Below are 19483 nucleotides of genomic sequence, written 5' to 3' on the forward strand. Positions count from 1 at the left end.
TCCCCCAATACATTTCCAGTTTTCCTCACATCTCTTTCCAGAGCCACACAGCTCAACTGCACCCAAATGTCTTCCACCTCATACTAGCTCGTCTGGTCAGCAATGAAGGTAGTCCTCATTTGATCCCTCCAAAATGTCTCCAACATGCATCCAGGAAAAACCCTCCCTCAATCAGTTTACCTGGCTCACACTAGGTTACAGCTCCCAGTACTCGATAGTGCAAGGCATTTCACCTGTAGTACCATACCTCTCTCCTAACAATGCCACCACATCCCACAGCTCCATGGGATAACATGCTATCTCCAAGGACAAATCATGCCTTCCATAGTCAAACCATATACCTCAAATTGATTTTCTTTCTTTCTTTGAAAACCTCTTCTGGTGCTGAACCTTGTCATTTCTATGTACGCTTTTCTCTGTGCCCTGTCAATCACTGATGCATTTATCTCTTCATTCCATACTTTCCCGTTAAGTAGGTAGGTCAAAACAACACGTCTTCCCAAAACCCCTTAAGTGCCCTCAATTCTGTCTTCATTTCTTTCAAAAGCATCAAACCCATCATATGCAACTGATTATTTTTCTCTATAAGAATCACTAACATGTCTGGGAAGCCTCAACACTCGAGTAATTCTGTTGCTGGCAAAGCCTCATTGTCAACATTAAAACAAACCATATTTGAAAATGCTTTCTACCTCAACACCCCCACCACCACCAGAAGGAAAAAATGAAAATCTCAGTGCTTCTGCACTACCTCAACTGCTGTGCCAGTCAGTGTTGAGATCACCATTTGCCCTACTAGAATATACTAAAGGCATCTGCCTCCCACCATCAGAAAGCATTTGTCCCACCCACTCCATCTTGTTTCCCAAAGACCATGTGGACACTCGTTTTCACAACAAGTCTGGCAAATCAGTCTTACCCTCTGCCTTGCGCCTCCCCACTGCAAATCCTAACCATTTACAGAATGTCTGGCCTGTTCGCACCACTCAACGCGGAAGGTTTAAGTGTCCCAACAGTACTTGCATTTTCCTCAGGTCTTGTTTGTCTTTGACACAGCCTCTTTATTATTATTATTTAGGGATTTATAGCCCACACGCCTACTCAATAGAGTGTCCCTGCGCGAGCCAAATCATCAGAGGGAACCAAAGCAGAGATCAGACGGACAGGCTAGTTGAACTGGAAGGTTTTTAGCTTTTTCCTGAGGTGTAAGGTTTGTATACTAAGGCATTTTCACTTCCATCTCCTCATAATTTATTTCCACACCTAAAAAGATCACCTGTATCCATAGTTTTCTGACTTTTCCAAACTGTTGTTCTAATGGTAAAACATCACTGCCCCCTGCCACAAGGTCTCACACATCTAATTACATCACCCACAGTAGCATATTACAGTGAGATGGCCTACTCTGGATGAAATCAATCACAGAGTGATCCTCCTACAAAGCCAAGAGATGGATGAGCCGACACTTCTTCAGCACTATGCTGAATAGTGATATAATATGGTTATCAAATATTAAATAATCAATAGGACCTCCAACTTTTTTGTGTTCAAAAAGTTTTTATTGGTTGTTTCTGCAATAACAAACAGTAAGTAGATCTAATAATACAGTTAAGTTCAGAAGTGCACGGTTTAAAAGTGCCATATAATACGTTACAACAATAGTCGATGGTAAATTCAAGAGTACAATAAACAATAACCTCCAACTTTTAATACCAATATTTCCGACTTTAATTTTCTCTTAATCACCTGTGGCATTACTTTAGCCTATTTCACACTCTCCTCCCACCCCGAGTAATCCCATCTAAACCCACACTGAACCCCATTGTGAACACACTTGCTGTGGATCTATGTGGATAAAATGAAAACCAGGGCCTCCATATCTCTAAATTAATTTATTTATGCGCCCCTTCCCAAAATACCTAGGTATTCCTTCCTTCTAGCTAAATGACCCTCATTACTTTCTCCAACTTATCCAAAGCATTGTGTGACTGGGTATTTGGTTCAACTATTTGCCTATATCAATTTACAAAATCATCTATTGAAGGACCAAAAAGCTCCCTTGTCTTTAATTGTCTCTCGCATACTGTCTCACCCCAGAGGGGTTGGAACATCCAAAAAAGAACCAGTAATCAACAGGTAACCGATTGGCATTTTCTAAATCACAGGTCTGATTAACACCATCCATGTCAACCATGAATCCATGACCTACTATTACCATTTTACACCTGTATGCTCCTCCAGGTTTGCCTTTAACTCTTCACCATGTCTAACCCTGCCAGACTGCCAAAATTAACAAAATGGCATCAATGTACTTGAAGAGTGTGGTGCACAGTTCCTGGTTGCATTCCCAATAAACACTTGCATATATTAGAAATGCCAAGGTCTAATTCTCTATTGTAAAAAGAACTGTAGGCTCATTGCCACCTCCCGTTCTTCTACTTTTGTCCCTGTTCCTTCCACTTCACACTACGTGATAATTTTAACATGTCAGTATCTTTCTTTATCTACTCTTTTGTTAACACCATCAAAAAAGCCCCCAATTTATCTTGTAATTCCAGTGTTTGGCAATTTCTTTAATTTACCCTCCTAAGACCCAGACTAGTCTTCTCCCTCTTCCATCTAGCATTTTGTTCCATTCAGTTTCCTCCACATACCTTTTCCGTTTTCCTCAGCCCTTTAGTTTCCTCCCTACCTTGGAAGACTTGGAACTCCCTCCCCATCCACCTTCGGCTGACCCAGGACCATCTCGCCTTCAGGAAACAACTCAAGACCTTGCTGTTCGATCAGTAGCATACCCCTCCCCCCAAGCGCCTTGAGACCCTCCCGGGTGAGTAGTGCGCTATACAAATGGCATGATTGATTGATTGATTACCTCTTTATTTTTTGTGATAATTTGTGCCTATATTATCTTATCTGCCCAACCTTTATACAGCTAATTATTTCATTCTACTCTCTTTTACTCACCCTCTACACACTTTGCTCACCTCCCTTCCTTTACCAGTGCCATAGAACCTTTCCTAATAATCCAACAGTTCTCTTTTAGCTAGAGGTTAAAGACAGTACTTTCCAATGGTGACTGTACCTTCCTCTTTCCGACTCAGCTTTTTCCTTTATCTTGTTCTTCAATATAATTTGCATGATCTTGCTCCACTCCTGGGTCTCCAAAACATTAGATTAGCCAATCAGTTAAGCTATTAACTTATATCAAATAATAAAGTACAATATACATATGTATAATAATTAATATGCTTTATCACAACTTAAAACAAATTGATGTAAAATAATATACATACATATAGTTGTACATTTTAAAATTAATTAATTTATAATCAGTTTCCAATTTAGCAATATGCATAATGAATACATTAATCAATTAATATATAACCAAATCAATAAACAATGCATCTCAAAATTAAAACTTAAAAAGTAGTTATCAAAAAGCAAACATTTAGACAAATGAATAACAATTAAAAAATATTTAACATAATAATGAATTAACTAATATTAATGTATAATAAAAAAGATTGCCCACCCATCCCCATAATAATGGACACAAGCCAAAACTAAATTTCAATGCAAAATTATTAAATGGAGCTTTTAAAAAATAACAATATAAATGAATAAATAATTAACATATTAATCAAATAACAATAATAAATATATATATTTTTTTTAAGTATTACCCACCCAATCCTGTGTAAACCCAATAAGTTGAAAAAAGTTACATTACTACTGCATATCTTAAAAGAATAGATAAATCCATTTTACAATCACCTTTGCAATAAAATAAAAATATAATACAATAAATCATCATAATAGAAAACAATACTAAAATAAATGATGTATTAAACTTTGATATTATAGTAAAATACAAAAAAAGATATACTTATCTATATTTTGGTCCATGTATTTTGAGCCACAATTTTCGTGTTTTCACAATATTTTGACCACAATATTATTGCCAGAGCGATCGTTTTGAGTCAATATTTAGGTGGAATACCGTCATGTCCAGCCGTGGCCGGTGGTGGGAGTACCTGCCGGGTGGTGACGTGGGGAGGGGGAGGAACAGGGTGGGGGGTAGTAATGTATGGATTACGGAGTTTAACAGGTAAGTAAACATATAAATATATAAAACAAATTTTGTTGCTCGCACTCGCATCGCATTTGGTGATGCAGTGCACGCAACGAAATTCATTTTATTTATTTATATGTTTACCTACCTGTTAAACTCGTAATCCATACATTACTAGCCCCCACCCTGCCCTTCCCCCTCCCCACGTCTCCGCCCGGCAGGTATTCCCATCACCGGCCGCGGCTGGTCATGTCACACCAGGCCTTTGCCCTACACCACTCACCACCACCTCCTTCGCCTCCACCCACATCCATATTCCTATCACTTGTCTCCCTGTGATACACCTTTCCACCCTCACTCTGGCCAAATACTTCTTTTACAGCAAATTATCCACTGATATACCCTCCAGCTCCTTTAAAAACATCATTTGTTCCCCCTCCTTTTCCTCCTACCCCTATAGCTTCCTTGTTCCCTCTTCTCAGTACAACTATCCCAGTCTTCCATCAGAGGGGGTTGTCTTCATCCCTCAACATCCCTCTTCCTTCTGTCTTACTCTTATTATCTCATGGACTGCTCACAACTTCACTGCTTTGCTACTGCCCACCATTTGTTGGTCCACATCAAACACTGCAGCTGGAGGTATGACTAGTGCACAGGCTGTGAATAACCCCATGCCTCAGCTCAGTCCATAAGTAACCTGCTGCCCTGCTGCCCACCAAGGACTCCCACATTCATAAGTAAGTGTTGGCACATTCCTTCCTGACACAAGTAGTTCAGGGATTAACACAGCCAGCCATAACAATGCCCACGAACCACTGCCAAGTATGGCAATACAGCCCATGTTTGGTTCCTTTCAGACCCTGATTGGTCAGCCACAGGGCAAAGAGGGGCTCCTTGGCCCAATCGTCGTTGTTTAAGTCAATTGCCACTGGTATCCTGAAGTACATCTTACTATGGCTCTGCAATTTTACTCACCTAGGGGATCTCAATTTCCAGTTTGAAATAATAGATGGTTATTAATCAGTATTATGCCTTAGAAACTAATTGTTTGCAGGGTAACCCCTTTGTACTTGCATGTGATAGATTTTTATTAATAGGCTCATTGAAAAATGTAGATCCTTCACAGATGGTTTCTTCTCCTAACTATAAGGCCGGTCATATACCTGATCCCATCTTTAATAACACTAATAGCAACCTTATTATGGCTTCACCCATTCTTCTATTGTGGGCGGACCATTTTCAAATTAGTTTTCTCTCACTCTTGGCCTTCAGTGTCCTAACAGACCATTTGCACCGGAGAGGCCTGGTCTAGAGTAACCAATGCTTCTTTTCCCAAAGCCCTGTACAGTCTATTCCCAGCACTCTCATCTTATAAAGACGTTTCTGACATAACACTAGTTGCAGAATACTATGATCATTGAATTTCCTGCTCCAATTTCACATTGCTCCCATCAGAACCTTTAGAGGAGCAGAAAATCTCCTTAAAATGTTTTATCTAACCAACTTATGGTATTAAGAAGGATTGTAAAACTGGAGAGGATGTGGAGAAAGAACTACTGATCAGAGGATAAAGTAATGTATATGAATTATTTGAAAGACAATCATGAATCTCTCTGGCAGTCCTGCATCTTATACAACCAACTAAAACTGAACAGGCTAAAAATTCAACTACAGAAATCGTTTTTATTGTTAAGCCTATACCCAGACCATAATCATGTAATATGTCTGTTAAGAGCTCTTAAGTGCACTGTAACAACAACTCTTCTGTTGTCCATGACAAAATCAGACCTCTAGAGCAGAACTTTGACATTCAACCTTCTCTGGACTCTGTCAACACTTCTTTCAAGAAAAAACTCTGATCCTTCTCATCACACCTTTGCTCCTATCACGTCTTCCACAATCTCATCTCTTCTTCATTGTCTTCTACCAAATCTGTGTCACTGCTGAATCCTTGCACTCCTCATGTTCTGAAATGTGTCTCAGAATTAAATACACCATTGCAGTATGATTTACTTAACCTCTTTCTTTCCTTTATGGAATTTCCAGCTAGCTGTAACCATGCTAAAGTTCTCCCTCTTCTTAAAAAAACAGACTCTGACTCCAAAGTCTTGAGCAACTATTGCCTTATTTCCTTGTTACCTCTTTCTTCCAAGATCATGGAAAAGGAGATCAATATCCAACTTTCTTGTTTTGTTGAAACTCATTCTCTGCTAGATGTCTCTCAGCCAGGCTTTAGAGCTTTACACAGCACTGGGTTAGTGGCACTGGATATGGAGGACAATCTTCACATCTTCTTAGATCAAGAAAGCTCTGTCACTTTGATCCTGTTAGATCTCCCTTAAGCATTTGATACTATCACAAACTCCAATTTACTTAGCCTGCTGTTTGAAAGTGGCATCTGAGTTGTAGCTCTGAACATGGTGAAATCTTTCCTTAACAACTGCACTCAATCTATTATGAGTGTGGACGAGAGTTATGAGACTCTCTGCCAGAAAATCTCCACATCGCTGGACTCCGTGGCCCCGAAAAGGAAAATTAAAGATAGACCCAATCTTGTTATGCCATGGTACTCGGAAGATCTCCGGCAGCTCAAGCTACAATGTAAACGGGCTGAGCGTACCTGGAGGAAACAGTACCTGGAATCGCATAGGGTCCTCTTTAGGCAAGTTTTAGCACGCTATAAGACCAAGATCAAGCAGGCTAAAGCCAGTTTTCTAGAAAGCTCCCTGCTGGCAGCGGCCAATAAATCCCAGGCCTTATTTAAGATCGTGAAGGACCTGGCTCACCCCGGATGTACTAAAAACACCATTCCGGCCTCACAAGATCTTTGCGATCAACTAGCACTAGCCTTTGAGGAGAAGATCACCTGCATTTTAAACAATCTCCCTTCTTCAACTGGGAGTACTTCACATGATCTCCTCTTGCCCGAGAATGAGAAGGAGCGCACTACATCGGCAGAGCTAAGCACGTTCCTGCTTCCATCGTTTGAGGACTTTTGTTCGCTGGCTGACGGGGTGTCCTCTGGTTCACCTTTGGACCCGTTACCACCCAGATTCTGGAAACATTGCCGTGAGGAGCTGTTTCCACCACTGTTTCTTACATGCTGTCAGTCGCTCACCACGGCACGGGTACCAGACTGTTGGAAATTGGCGGTGGTTTCCCCACTGCTAAAAAAGGAGAACCTGGATCCCACATGTCCAGCTAATTTCAGGCCCATCTCCCTCCTGCCTTTTCCCATCAAGATTCTAGAGAAACTGGCCACAAAAAACACCTATCCAACTTTCTTGAGCAGAACGATCGCTTGGATGTGGCTCAGTTTGGGTTTCGGCCGGCACACGGGACAGAGTCAGCTTTGGTGTCCGTTCTTGACGATCTTCGGACGCGGGCCGACATGGGTCAGGCAACCTTTCTTGTGTTGCTTGACATGTCGGCCGCGTTCGACACGGTCAACCATGTGACGTTGATCAGGAGACTTTCAGAGGCGGGGTGTCAGGGACGGCCCTTGAATGGTTGGTGTCTTACCTTGAGCAAAGACACCAGGTAGTTGCACTACCACCCTACCAATCTAACATCAAGAGGGTGTGTCAGGGAGTTCCCCAGGGCTCGGCCATCAGCCCCATTCTTTTTAATCTGTACCTCCGTCCGTTAATTACACTGATCAAGTCCTTTGGCATCACGGTCATAAACTATGCTGATGACACCCAGCTTATCTTCTCGCTTGAGGGTAAGGGGGGGGTGTCACAGGAGGTGTTCCATCACTGTATGAGGGCCACGGCAGTTTGGTTAGGAAATAATTCCCTTCAATTTAACTGTTCGAAAACAAAGGTCCTACACTGCTCCTTGGATCGGGCGCCCAGACCTCTCCCCCATGGTTTCTGGCCGCCTGACTTCCGGGGCGCAAATCTGCCAGCTGATTCAGTTCGGAATCTGGGGGTGATGTTCAGCTCCGACTTACAACTGGGCACCGCAGTAAACAAGACTGTGGCTACGTGCATGGGTCTACTTGGATCTCTGAGAAAGATCTTACCTCTACTTCCAGCGCCGGTAAGACCAGAAGTAGTGCGGAGCATTATCCTTAGTCGTCTGGACTATTGCAACGCACTGCTTCTGGGGGCTCCAAATACCGTGCTCGGGAAACTTCAGCGGATTCAGAACTGTGCCGCTAAGTTAGCGCTCTCACGGCGCCGCTCGGACTCCTCTAGTAAGGCACTCAGGGACCTGCACTGGCTCCCAATTTCCCAGCGAGTGAACTTCAAGGCTCTGTGTATTGTTTTTAAGGCTCTGCATCAGGAAGGCCCGGTCCCTTTACAAGACCTATTCTCCTGGTACACCCCCGCAAGATCCCTACGGTCGGCCTCGGCCTTTTTGGTGGTGGTACCCAGGTTTTGGAGGACCAGGATGGGAGGTCGTTCCTTCAGGACGGCTGCGGCGCGACTATGGAACTCCTTACCATTGAACCTTAGGAGCCTGGAAGTTCTTTCCATCTTTAAAAAGGAGTTAAAAACTCACCTGTTCCCTAGGACAATGTAGTAAGTGTAGAAGTTGGTAATATCTCGCTTTGTGTCAGAAACAGTCGTAGCGCCAGGATGCCCGGCGGGTGACAGTGATAGCGCTTTATAAGAACGCCTATACATACATACATACATGATGCCTTTATACTGCTCCATAATAACATTAACAATGTGTGGAGTTCCCCACGGCTTCTCACTGGACCTACCCTGTTTACATCATGGTTCTTCTCTGTCTACGCTGATTAGATGCTTTTGGTTCGAGGCAATGTCATATGCAGATGACACCCAAATTGCGGTGCGGTTCTCAGACGACATTGCCTATACCCAGGAGCGTTTCTGCTCTTGCATGTCAGATATTGTGAGTGGATGTGTTTCAACTGTTCAAAACGTAATGGGGACATTAAATGCTTTAATTTCTGTGGCCAAGTTTCTGTCTTGTCTATGGTTTGGTGGCCTGCTGATATTGACCCCACTCCACTACCTTCCACTCAGACGAAGAACTGCCGGATTGTCTTTGTTCATAAGTTATCTTTCTCCACAAAAGTTAACCAGACAGATGCCACCTGATTTTCCATCCTCAAAAAGCTTAGGAAATTTGTCTTCCCTCTCCTTGAGTCATCTGGAACAACAGTTATCCAGTCTTTAATCATTTCAGTATGGTTTGGTTATGGAAACTGTCTATCGAGGATTGCCTGCCATTCTCATTAAACACGTTCAGATTGTGCAGTGTCTCAGTATGCACTATTCTCAAACTTCCTCTTCATCAATAAGTGACTTCCCTCTTGAAAAATCTGCACTGACCTCCAATTCGGAAACAGGTACTATTTAAAGCTTGGTGTTTGGTGTCTCACGCTCTGAATAAGACTGGTCAACTTCTCTATTTCCAGTCTCATCAGTATCTTGTCCCTGTGTAGCTCTGAGACTCCTTTTATTGGGTAGCAGTGTTATTTAAACTAAATAAATAACTGGTACAATGTTTTCCACTCTTGACTCTAAGGGTAACAAAGGCAAGCAGTCTCACACTTCTCATGGAGGGAATGTGGTAGGGAAGAGGCAATCAGTCTCACACTTCTCATGGAGGGAATGTGGTGGAGAAGCAAGAGCTGAGAACTCAACAATATATCAAAGACACAATAACTCAATGACAAGTCTAGTCTTAAGGTAAAAAGAAAGTTCTTTATTCACACAGCAGAACTAAGACTTCTGAACCCAAAGAGGTAAACATAATTTATCTCAATACACGCTCCATGATCAAGCACCAGTTAGAAATTTTCAACCTCTTATATACTGAAGCCCCAGATTTGCTATTAAAGTAGTATACAATTGGTTCTGTCGGGTGCATGATATTCCTTCAAATTATTAAGATATTCAAACACTTATTCAAAAACAGGCAGATTAATCAACAGTAAACCCAATCCAAACCATCTAGGGTCTTGCAAAAGTCTTCTTTATATATAAATTACATCATTTAGAGATACCATATTTCCATGTTTTTACGGCTATTAAAGGCACATGGTGACATATAATATGTGAAGAAGGTGAATTTTAGTGCTCAGTGATATTGTGAAGGTGTAATATATACCAAAGTGAATGGGGGGAGGGGGAGAAAGAGTTGGCCAGAAATGCAGAATTTATCAAGTAATTCTAGGTATGAAAAAGCACTAACTGATTATAAAGTTGCCATCGTGGAGGCTAAAAAGCCTTCTACACAACAAGGGTTCTTAGCTCCAATAATAAATCCAAAGACATCTTCAAGATAGTCAGAGAACCTTCCTGTCCCGACTGCGTCATATTGGCCATTACTCCCTCCCAAACCTTATGTGATGACCTGAATACTTTCTTTGTTGATAAAATCAAGGTCATTCAGAACTCCATCTCTTCTAGCTCTCAAGACTGGAAATCATATAAGCAATTTAGTCAAGTCAAGTCAAGTCAAAAAATGTATATAGCGCGCTACATACCCAGAGGGTCTCAAGGCGCTTGAGGAAGGGTGGGGAAATACTTGTCGAATATCCAAGTTTTAAGTTGCTTTCTGAATGATAGGTGGTTCTGAGTGAGGCGAAGGTGAATGGGGAGTGCGTTCCAGGTTTTAGCTGCCAGGTAGGAGAAGGATCTACCTCCCATGGTGGTTTTGTTGATGCGGGGTACGGCAGCAGGGGCTTGGTTGGAGGAGCGTAGCTGGCGGGAGGGGGTGTAGAAGGAGAGTCGTGTGTTGAGGCATTTGGGTCCGAGTTCGTAAAGTGCTTTGTGTGCGTGGGTTAAGAGGCGGAATGTTATTCTCTTATTGACGGGGAGCCAGTGGAGGTTTTTCAGGTGACTAGAAATGTGGTCTTTACGCGGGATGTCTAGTATGAGTCTGGCTGAAGCGTTCTGGATGCGTTGGAGTTTTTTCTGAAGTATTGCGGTGGTTCCGGCGTATAGGGTGTTACCGTAGTCCAGGCGGCTCGTGACCAGTGCGTGGGTGACCGTTTTTCTAGTTTCGGTGGGGATCCAGCGAAATGTTTTTTTGAGCATGCGAAGAATGTTGAAGCACGATGATGAGACGGCGTTGACTTGTCTGTTCATCGAGAGTGAGGAGTCCAGGATGATGTCCAGGTTCCGTGCGTGGTCCGTCGGGGTGGGTGCTTTTCCAAGGGCCTCTGGCCACCAAGAGTCATCCCAGGCGGAAGGGGAGGTGCCTAAGATAAGGACTTCTGTTTTGTCTGAGTTCAGTTTCAGACGGCTGTGTCTCATCCACTCGGCTACTTCTTTCATTCCTTCATGTAGGTTGGTTTTGGCGGTGTTCGGGTCGTTGGTGAGTGAGAGGATCAGTTGAGTGTCATCAGCGTAGGAGATGATGTTGAGGTTGTGTTGGCGTGCGATGGTCACGAGGGGGCTCATGTATACGTTGAAGAGAGTGGGGCTGAGTGAAGATCCTTGTGGCACGCCGCAAATGACTTCAGTGGCTTCTGACTTGAATGGTGGAAGGCGGACTCTCTGAGTTCTTCCGGTAAGGAACGAGCTGAGCCAATCCAATGCTTTTCCTTGGATTCCAATGTTTTTGAGGCGTTGTAGGAGGGTGTTATGACAGACTGTGTCGAAGGCTGTGGAGAGGTCAAGGAGGATGAGGGTGACTGTGTCTCCATTGTCCAGTAGGGTTCGAATGTCGTCTGTTGCTGCGATGAGTGCGGTCTCAGTGCTGTGTTTTGCTCGGAAGCCGGACTGTGAGGAGTCGAGGGATTTGTTGGTTTCGAGGAAGGCGGCGAGCTGGCTGTTGACGGCTTTCTCGATGACTTTGGCCGGGAATGGTAGGAGCGAGATGGGGCGGTAGTTTTTGAGTTCGTTGGGGTCAGCTGTGGGTTTTTTCAGAAGGGCGCTGAGTTCGGCGTGTTTCCAGCTTTCCGGGAAGGTGGCAGAGTTGAGGGAGCAGTTGATGATGTCTCGGAGGTGTGGTGCTATGATGGAGTCAGCTTTGTTGAAGATATGGTGAGGGCATGGGTCTGTGGGGGATCCTGAGTGGATGTAGTTCATCAGGTGGATGGTGTCCTCAGTGGAGATTGGGTTCCAATCAGTTAGGATGTTCAAGGGGGGTGAGGGTACGGCAGAAGGTTGGGTGGCTTGGTTTTCGTGTTGGTTGTCGAAGCTGTTGTGGATGTCTGCGATTTTGTTGTGGAAGAACGAGGCAAGGGAGTCACAGAGGGTTTGAGAGGGAGTGATGTCGTTGGAGTTGGCTGAGGGGTTGGTAAATTCTTTGACGATGTTGAATAGTTCCTTGCTGTTGTGGGCGTTGTTGTCTAGACGGTCTTTAAGTGCAGCTTTCTTGGCAGTCCGGATCAGTTGGTGGTGTGTGCGAGTGGCGTTTTTGAGGGCGTCTTTGGTGCTGGTGTTTGGGTCTTTTTTCCAGGCCTTCACAAGGGAGCGACAGAGTTTCTTCGATGTCTTAAGATCATCGTTGAACCAGGGGGGCGTTTTTGCTGCCTAGTTTGTTTTGACGTTTTTTCAAAGGTGCTAGGTTGTCGGCGCTATTCGTTAGCCATTGAGTGAGGTTAGCGGCTGCTTGGTTGGCGTTCGAAGAGTGGGCCGGGGGGTTTTGAAGAAGCGATGAGGAGATTTGGTCGATGGTGATTTTGTTCCAGTTTCTTCGCAAAGTGGGTTGAGGAATGTAGTGGGTTGTGGTCTTTTTGTAGACAAAGTGAACACAGCTGTGGTCCGTCCAATGGAAAACTGTGGTGTGACTGAAGGAGATATGTTTGCTGGAGGTGAAGATGGGGTCGAGTGTGTGGCCTGCGTAGTGAGTGGGGGTGTTAACAAGTTGTTTGAGTCCGAGGTTGGCCAGATTGTCCAGAAGGGTGGTGGCGTTGCAGTCGTTGCTCTTTTCCAGGTGAAAATTGAGGTCTCCTAGTAGTATGTAGTCCTCGGAGGGGAGGGCGTGTGGGGTGATAAAGTCAGTGATGTTTTCACTGAATTGTGCATGGGGTCCTGGTGGCCTGTAGAGGAGGGTGCCTCGGAGTGTGGTCTTGGGGTCGGTGTGGATCTGGAAGTGAAGGTGTTCGGCGCTGGCGAGGTTGACGTCTGAGCTGGTTGAGATGCGGATGGAATTCTTGTGGACGATAGCGATGCCTCCTCCTGTTTTTCGATTGGTGCGGTCTTTTCGGATGATCTTGTAGCCTTCCGGGATGGCAATGGTGATGTCTGGGGCTGAGGAGGCGTTCATCCATGTTTCTGTTAGGAAGGCGACGTCCGGAGAGAAGGTGTCTAGTAGATTCCAAAGGTCGATGGCGTGTCTGTGGACCGAGCGGGTGTTGAGAAGGATGCATTGTAGGTGGTTGGTGTCAGATCTCTGTTTGGTGTTGGTAGATGGGGAGTTGGTCTTGGTGCCGTCATACTTGCAAGAGTTGCATGTGAAGGGTCCATGGGTATGTCCAGGTGCGGACTGGACGCAATTGGTGAGACGGCCGGCGTTTAGTGCTAAGAGGGTGGAGGCGGCGTATGTAATGCGGGTGGGCTGGGCATTGCGGGGATCAGGGGGTCTGGCGCTGGGCGCGGTCCAGGCGCGGACGGGCATAGACGGGCTTACCTTTGGCGCGCCTTCGGCGCGCATGGGGCGCGCCCGCTGCGCGCTAATGCATCTGTCATAAATGGTAAGTGGAGGAGGGCGGAGCGTGCGAGGGTCAGCAGGGAGGCGGGGGGTGGGGGGAGGGACGGGCTGGAGGCACAACCAAATGGCAGCGACGACAGCAAAAGGCAAACAGGACGAAATTGTGCACGATGCTGAATAGGAAGCAATGCGGGCAATGCGAGCGGTGGGGCGCACAGGCACAGTAAATTAATTAATTAATAAAAGCAATGCGAAGCGCTAAGCATCTAAGCAGGCACAAATTAAGGCGCAGATTCGTTTTAGGCAGTAGTGGGGAGAACAGCGCTACGATGTTAAGAAGCAGCAGTGTGGAGAATAGCGCTACGATACCCAGAACAGCAGTGGGGAGAACAGCGCTACGATTTCAGGAGAGACGGGGTGGAGTGACCACTTCCTCTGGAGTCAAGCTGGTCACAGCGCCTCACCGGGCAGGACGTTTCTGATAGCCAGTGGGTGGGAGGGTCAGCAGGGAGGCGGGGGCGTGGGGGGAGGGACAGGCTGGAGGCACAACCAAATGGCAGCGACGACAGCAAAAGGCAAACAGGACGAAATTGTGCACAATGCTGAATAGGAAGCAATGCGGGCAATGCGAGCGGTGGGGCGCACAGGCACAGTAAATTAATTAATTAATAAAAGCAATGCGAAGCGCTAAGCATCTAAGCAGGCACAAATTAAGGCGCAGATTCGTTTTAGGCAGTAGTGGGGAGAACAGCGCTACGATGTTAAGAAGCAGCAGTGTGGAGAATAGCGCTACGATACCCAGAACAGCAGTGGGGAGAACAGCGCTACGATTTCAGGAGAGACGGGGTGGAGTGACCACTTCCTCTGGAGTCAAGCTGGTCATTTACAAACCCCGAAACTATGTCTAGTTTTCAAAACATTACCTAAGATCGGCTCGCATAACTAAGAAAAAAGAAACAATCCGGTTCCCCCAACAACCCATGTCCCACTAGGAAACAAAAAGACCTTCTTGCACAATTCCCAGACACCTATCTCTCTCTCTTCTCAACCTTTCTTTGGAGCAAGGGTGGTCCCACGTGCTTTTAAAGAGGCAGTGCTGGTCTCATGTCAAAAGAAAGCTGGAGTAGACCCCAGCCTTCTAAGTAATTACAGGCAAATATCGCTCCTTCCATATCCCCCAAAAATACTGGAAGCACACGTACCAAACTCCGCTGTGTATTCATCGAAGAAACTAATTTTCTGGGCTCCCACCAGGCAGGCTACAGACCATCACACTCCACTGAATCAGTCATCTTAAGTGTAGTGGATAATCTGAAGGAGGGAGCAGGCAGGGGGTGCACACAGGCTTTGGTATTGCTTGACCTGTCCGCTGCGTTTTATACCGTTGATCACACCATATTAAAGCACAGAATGGTAGCGGCAGGCCTGAGCGATACAGCCCTGGATTGGATGATCTCATTCTTAGGGGAACGTACCCAGTCCCTTAGGCTGGCACCCTTCACCTCAGCCAGGGGCAATACCACTTGTGGTGTACCTCAGGGTTGATCCCTCTCCCCTCATCTGTTCAATATCTCTATCTGTCCCCTGATCCGCTCCCTCCAAAACAGGGAAGTGAAGGTATATAACTATGCAGATGATATGCAGCTGAGTTTTCCAGATTGACGAGACAAAGGAATCCAAGGATTTTTTCCAACACACCATGCTCTTCATTAAAGAATGGATGAGTCACAACTTTCTTAAATTAAACTCTGATAAAACAGAGATAGTTAACAGACTCGATCAGTGGACGCCAGCATATTTGCCAGCTGCATTGGGCTGTAGTGTGTTTATCTAGGTACCTATATTGATACTCCTATTTCTGACCCTTGTCCGGTTATTAATTCACTAATGTCCATACACCGGCACAGAAACCCGTTTTCAGATTAGGTCATAGCGCATGCTGTCACATTAAGCAAGCACTATCCCTCCAGCCCCCTAGAAAGCACAACGAGTTCTCAAAACAAATCAAACCTCCAGCAGACCTGGGAAATCCCCGCAGCCATTGTTTTGATTTCGCTCGAGAACTCCTGCAAAGAATGTAAGAACGACCAGTCCTTATGACATTCTTGCTGACGTCTTATGTCCATCCTTACGTCAAACACGGCACCTTTCAGGTATAAATATACCGACGCTGCCCTAAGCTAAGACACGGTGGTGACGAGCTTGGAGCAGCGCTACTTGCCGGAGAGCCCAGCTGATGCAGAAAAGCCCACGGACGCTGCCCCTCCATTTTGACGCGCTCAGAGAGACGCTGCCTTTTCTCCTGCCGAGAAATCCAGCCTCCGGCGTTTCCAGCCGCCCTCGCGGGTAACTGGGATATCGAGTCCTGAGACAGAGATACCAACCCTCCAGCCTTCTAAATCCCAGGTACTGAACTGACTAACCCGTTACAGAGAATTCTTGAGTCAGATCCTTGGCAAAACGAACTTAACTTAAACTGCTACTTATTTACTCCCGCCCAAGTATTAGGCTTAGGTCAGGTACACCGGGGTAGGCATAGTTAGAAGCACCAGTTGAGAACGATTAGTCAATGTATATATGTATGTATATCTTTTATCCATTTTAAGTATCATATGGCTAAGAAACCATATAAATGCTTTTACAGTATTATTTTATAATTCTGTTTTTACTGTATGCACTTTACTTAACTATAAGTATTGCAATAATAGCGATTCAATTCTCTTGTATGAGAAAAGAGACTGATCAATAAATAACATCTTTTTATTGAAGCACGCCCATCTCTTATTTCTCTACAAACTGGTGAAACTAAGAATGCACGTACTGACTGAGTAAAATAGTTGTCTTTTGTTTTCACACGACTCTAAAGATATACTCTTGATTAGGGGAGAGCAAAGTTGTCATGTTCTATGGTTGTCAGAAACTAAATCCCTTCTTGTCTATCCAGGGAGGTTAAACTCCTCCTTGCCTATTCGAGAAAGTTTCTAGTGAACTCTGAGCTAGCTGGCACACATAACTTTAAGTCTAATATCGTCAGTAGAAGACCTAGTTAACCGCAGTCCTACGTCTATACTATTGAAGATATTATTCCAATGCGCAGAGCCTATTGGGATAATAGGAACTACACTACATGGCGCCCAACGGTTTGGATAGGCGATAAATCTAACGCAAGACATTAGAGTAACTCAGTCGTGCTTTTTCACACAGACCCTTTTTCCCATAATACTCCAAAGACGTCTGGAGTGGGTGAAAGGTTAAATCCGCCAAACTTAGTAGGAGGAGACTCCTATGTATGGTTTTTGGTTTATTCAACGTTGAAGGATACAGTGTTTCAAAATATTGTGCACCTAATCTTTGTTTCCGTGGAAACCTGATCTGCAACAAAAACCCTTCTTGACAGTAAAATGTCAGAAACTGAAGAAGAAAGAGAGACAGCTAGAGTAGCAGCTCAACTCCTAGCGGAAGACACAAGTCTAGTACAGCAAGACCCGGATGCAATACTCATCCCGGTCAGCATAAGAAAAACTATAACCTTAAAACTTATAGAAAATGGACTGACACCAAGAGGTGGTACAGTCATATTCGTAATTGAGGCACACGAATATCGGCAGACAGAGGTATTCTATTCATGGATAAATTTTCCAGCAGCAAATGCTGTAACAAAGGAGTTCCATTATTACAAGATAGAGGAACCTCCAGATGAGTACACCCCTTTCGAGGAGGTGGAAATACCACTCAAATACCAAGAGCACCTGCTCTGGTTTAAAGGCGCCCTAAAACATAATGATCACATCACCAGGCTCGGTCCACTAGGTAGACCAGGAGCAACGTGGCCGGTTCTAGCCAGCTACACACCACATCCAGACATTGGAAAAATGTCAATACCAGAACTTTTAACGCAGTTAAAACAACTGATTAAAATACACAGACAACTAGTCCAATATGTAATGCGGACTTCAACAGTCCAACCAGCTATTAAAATTCCACAGCTGACCCCTCATCAGGGGAACACAAATAAAATCACACCACAGAACATACAGTCCTGTCTAGGTAAAGTATCCATTAAAAGGGAACAAATTCCATTCTGGTTAGCACAGAAAATAACTCAAATAGAGGCGGTATTTCCAGATACCACCCCTGTGGAGAAACACAGAATTCTGACTATCTGTCTCCCAATGGGGATCGCACCACATGTGGAGGACTGTGACACTTGGGGTACAGTCTTTGCTTCCATTTACACAAAAACACATGGTGTTCCGTCCATGGCGGTAATACCAGAGGTGCTAAAACAGATTCAAAATGAATACGGTCCAGAACCTGCTTTAACTCTGGGTATGAAATTACTGAAAGACTTCAAGCAGGTCTCGGCAATATTACTAGCAAACATAAAAAGGGGAGGAGCAAATGTGGCGATCCGCCAAAGATTGAAGGAAACAGATATAGCAGACCAACCATCTGAACTTGCCAGAATCATAGAAAAATCCTATGAAGAACTAGGAAGAGATAGTTTGGGTGGGAAACCAGTGAAACCCCAACTAATAGAAAATCCTGAAACGGTATTTATTAAAAATAATCTAAACACTTCAAAAAAGAACTGGGATGGAAATAAACAATCCACTCCCAAAGAGAAGAAATTCCAGTCCAGAGGAAGGTCTCCTCGGCGGAGAGAAAGATCTCCGGACCAAGGACACAAGTCTCCCCAGAGGGAGCCCTCTGAGAAAAAATACAACCTTAGAAATAGGGATAATTTGAAGAAACCTGATAGATATCAAGATATTGATACCCGTCCCTCTCGATCTTTTCAGACTTCCTCGCAGAAATCGGAAAGAAGAGGGCGGTCAGAACACAGGAAAGAGCACGTCAAGTCCAAAGACAAAGAACCTGCTCATCAAAGTAAAAAGTTACCATTTCCAAAGAAGAAGGTAGCCAGCATTAAAATAATCAAACATGCCGAGGATCCTGAGGACTCAGCTGAAAAACGGAGAGTGGGCTCAGACAATGCTAGACAGCGCAGCAGAAGTGAGCATAGCTCGCAAGATCCTGATGAATCATCTGGAGACAGTGGACACAAATGAATACATTCAAGTGGAAACTGCAGATACCAGAGTTAGCAAACCTCATAAAATATATGAAATAACTTTACGTATAGAGGGAGATAAGACTAGGAAAATAAGGGGTCTATTTTGGGATAATCTCTCCAAGGGCTATGACATCCTTCTAGCTGAAAAAGACTGGCCACCAGAGTTTGTCAGGGAGTGCCCTCATGGCGAAGAAATGATTATGCCTGCCTTCTCAAATCATATTCCAATTCATAAAAAATATACACTTGCAAGAAAGTGGGCAGTAGCCCAGGCTCCTGCACTATATAAAAATCATGTGGGATGGGATGAGGACTCTCCTCCTCACAAGATCCAGTTAAAATCTCAACCGACTGCACAGAGGCAGTACCCAATTAAGCAAGAAGCTAAAAAACAGGTCAGGGAGATCTTAGATCAACTTGAATACCAGGGGGTGATTGAAACATGCACCTCACAAATGAACAATCCTTTGTTTCCTGTCTCCAAACCAGATGATTCATATCGTCTAGTTTTGGACTACAGACACCTTAACTCATGCTGCAAAACGTTTGCAGTACAAAACTCACACAGTGCCGCACTAATGAATAGCATAGTGCGCAAAAAATACAAAACAACATTAGACATCTCTAATGGATTCTTTTGTCAAAATATAGCACCAGAAAGCAGATATTTGACCGCTTTCTCAATAAATGGCTCGCAGGAAAAATTTCTGTCGTTTGCCCCAAGGGTTCAAGAACAGCCCAGGATT

Source organism: Lissotriton helveticus, chromosome 5_1 (assembly GCF_964261635.1).
Source record: "Lissotriton helveticus chromosome 5_1, aLisHel1.1, whole genome shotgun sequence".
NCBI classification, from domain to species: Eukaryota; Metazoa; Chordata; class Amphibia; order Caudata; family Salamandridae; genus Lissotriton; species Lissotriton helveticus.